This window comes from Phyllostomus discolor, chromosome 8, assembly GCF_004126475.2.
Source record: "Phyllostomus discolor isolate MPI-MPIP mPhyDis1 chromosome 8, mPhyDis1.pri.v3, whole genome shotgun sequence".
In the NCBI taxonomy this organism is placed as follows: domain Eukaryota; kingdom Metazoa; phylum Chordata; class Mammalia; order Chiroptera; family Phyllostomidae; genus Phyllostomus; species Phyllostomus discolor.
Genome location: NC_040910.2, coordinates 36,894,682 through 36,895,536, shown reverse-complemented (window position 1 = coordinate 36,895,536; position 855 = coordinate 36,894,682).

Sequence of the window (855 nt, the reverse complement as noted above, 5' to 3'; positions counted from 1 at the left end):
CGCACGTACACACGCGCTAGCCCTGGGAAGCTCGCGCTACCGTAGCCCGGACGGCGGCACCACGTGACTTGAGCACGCCCGCGACCTAGGGCTTGGCCCCGTTGCTAGGAAACTGGGGCAGGGCCTTCATTTGTTCAGCGTGTTACTCAAGACCTAAGCTGACTTTAAAGTGGTTAAAATGCTCAGTTTATACCATGTGTATTTTACCACAATACAAAAATAAAAGCATTAAGGGAGGCCATAGGGATCCCTGTGAACAGGTGGGATATGTCGCCCGGGGGAGACGGGGGCTGCCAGAATTAGCAAATAACACTGAATGGCTGTTAATGTGAATGTAAGGCAGGAAATGAGTAGTTTATTAGTGTAACTAGCCCATGCAATTTGCATATAGTGATACAATACAAGTATTCGCTATTTATCTCATTCACTATCTGAAATTCAAATGTAACTGGCAGTACTGTATTTGTCTGGAAAACCTACTCTGAGGTCTCAATGTTTTTCAAGAAATACTTGTTTAAAACTACAAAATAATTTCAAACTAAAACAGGTAATATAATCTTTGTGAGTTTGGATTAAGCAATGATTTTTAATATATCACACCCACAGCACACACAACAAAAGCAAAATAAGTTGGACTTCATCAAAATAAAACCTTTTGTGCTTCCAAGAACAATAAGAAAATGAAAATGCAGCCTATAGTATGGGAGAAATATTGGTTAACATGTATCTGATAAGGAATTTATACCTAGGATATATAATGAACACTTACAACTTAATTTAGAAAGACAATAACCCAATTAAAAACAGACAAAGGAGCCCTGGCTGGTGTGGTTCAGTGGTTGGAGCATCATCCCT